Raw genomic sequence first — 2779 nt, 5'->3', positions numbered from 1 at the left:
TCTGGCCAAGCTCGCAGGTACTGCCCTGAGAGTAGGTCACAGGGCAGCCAGGGCAGGCTACCCTGCCCAGGGCAAGAGCGTGCCGACCACTGGTCTAGAGGCCCTTGGTCACATGGTTGACAGATGCGTAAGTAAAGACAGACAGGCTAAAGATTTAAGAACCTTGGAAATAACGTCTAATGACAGGAAAGTTTTTACAGCTTATTGCAATAAAGACATAAAATAGAAACTTTAGGTATTTTCACTTCTAGTAAACACTTACATACACAATTTAGAAGTTAGGATGTTAAAGATAGATGTTCCTAAATATTGTTCCCAAAGTAACGTAGAATAAATTTTTGCCTTTCGACGAATCGCATAAAAATAAGTATAATATAATTGTTCCGACGGAACAGTTGAAAATGTGTTTTTTTATATTCTCATCAGAGAAGGTATTAGATTTGTGAAAAATTTGACCCTCCCCCCCCCCCAGTTTTTGTCAAATGTCCACGTTTTGAGACCCCCTGAATCCGAAAAACAGGTTCTTACGAATGTGTCTGTCTGTATGCCAGTATTTATGTCTGTCTGTCTGTGAACACGATAACTTTTGAGAAAATTAATCTATTAGATTGCCCTTTGGTACACTCGTTTAGTGCCCTAAACTAAAGGTCAAGTTCGTTAGCCAGCCATTTTGGATGAAAATTCAAAAAGTGAGCACATTTTGAATATTTTTGAGACAACGCATGATACGAAAAAGGCTTGGAGAAGAAAAACGTTGCCTTTTAAAAGCCCTAAAAGATTATGATAACAACTTTTTCAATTTGGTCAAAAAGTTGAACATTCCAAATTTGATCGTACCAAAAAAAGACGAAAGAGGACATAGGCTCCTATACAGGACCCTATATAGGTTCCTGTATTAGACCCTGTGCAGATACGCAGTAGTTTTTATTTGATCGTAAAAAACAACATTAAAAATAAAAAAATGATAAAAACAAGGAAATAAGAATTAGTATGATTAAATTTTTATGCATATTATAAACTGTAATGATATACATTTATTGAAATGATAAAAGTTACAGAGCAGGTTAGAATAAAATTTAAAGCAAAATAAGAAGAAAATACAAAAATAATCATGATAAATACAATTTGCTTTTTATTTTGCCATTTTTTAATAAGTAATCCCAGGCAGAGTTACATAAAAAATGTATTATAATTGATATAAAAGTGTTGTGTATCAGTCGCGTGCCGTAGGCGCGCTCAAACTCTCGAGCAAAGCTTTTTTAACGAAAGAGAATTCACAATCATAAAATTACAGTGGTAGATGTTTTGAGTCTTAATTTTAAAATGTTTGCGCAAGAATGTACGAAAATATAAAAACCAAGCGACATTAATCATTCCTTAATTTTGTTGAATGTTAATTTCTTCGATTAATCATTTAATTCAATTTTTGTTGACAATTCTTTGTTTTTTTGTTAAGAATTATTTTTTCCAACTGAAATATAACTATTCCATTTTTGGTTGAAATTTTAACTATTTTGTTAAAAATTGATTCTTTATGGTTATCTATGTTTGGTTGAATTTGTGTCTATTTTAGTTAAAAATTTATGTATTTTTTTATAATTCGTCTTTTTTATTAATAAAAAATTAATCTTCTTGTTTAAAAATGCATTTTTTTTATTAATCATTCCTTAATTTTGTTGAATGTTAATTTCTTCGATTAATCATTTAAATCAATTTTTCTTGACAATTTTTGTTTCTTTGTTAAGAATTATTTTTTTCAACTGAAATATAACTATTCCATTTTGCTTGAAAATTTATCTTCTTGAGATCTGAATTCATGTATTTTGTTAAAAGGGCGTCTTTTTTGGTATTATTTAAAAATATATCTTTTTAGTGAAAAATTAATTTTTTGTCTTAAAACTTAACCTGAAAGGAAAATTCATGAAGGTGATGAGAAATTAAAAATTGCTCAGGAAACGTCAGGGAAAGTGAGGGAACTTCAAAATTTGTATTTTGTAACTACCCTGTTTTTTAAATAACGCGCCCTAAGTTAAATTGTATTAGGGGTGGAGGAAATTAGAGATTCAAGCGAATTATAAGTGCCCCATTCATCGATCCAGGCATCTGGTTATTATTTAATTACTAAATTATTAAAACTGTGTGAAAATCACATGGAAATTGATGTAGGAATTTTGTGATTGTTTGTAATAAAGACTGATCATGACTCGCTTAGTTGATGTCGAGAATCACGTTCGATGTATCGAAACTCGAAATTCAAAGGGGAAAGAAAGAAGAAAAAAAAAGAATATTACAAAAGAAATTAATTAATGTTCCCATTGTTAAATTAAACTATCTAAAATAGAAATTATGTTTATTTCAAGAATACTTAAAAGAGTCGATTAAAGATCAATATTATCTAAGACCGTGCAACATAACCTCTTTATCACAAGAAATGCTGTAATTTACAGGATTTACAGGATTGGCAGTAAAAATGGGTTTAAATGATTAAAGTATACGTTTCCGCTAAATTTAAGTAAAGATTATTACAACAAAATTGATGTTTTTTGTAAATTTATTTATTAACGAAAATAAAAGGAGTTTGCGCAGTGAGGTTGTCTTTTTAGCCAACCTTACCAGTTGTTACGTCCTACCTTTCGGATCCACTGAATAATATAAAGAATTATTCTTTGATTGGTATATTCCTTTTCTAGTCGTAAGGTTCGCTGCTGACTGGCGTTGATTTGAAAATCAACTACCGCGGTTATTTAAATCCTTATAATAATCACAGGTGATGAAATTA

Source organism: Belonocnema kinseyi, chromosome 1, assembly GCF_010883055.1.
Source record: "Belonocnema kinseyi isolate 2016_QV_RU_SX_M_011 chromosome 1, B_treatae_v1, whole genome shotgun sequence".
Lineage (NCBI taxonomy): Eukaryota > Metazoa > Arthropoda > Insecta > Hymenoptera > Cynipidae > Belonocnema > Belonocnema kinseyi.
The sequence above is the reverse complement of the archived record's forward strand: the minus strand, read 5'-3'. Positions refer to the sequence as shown.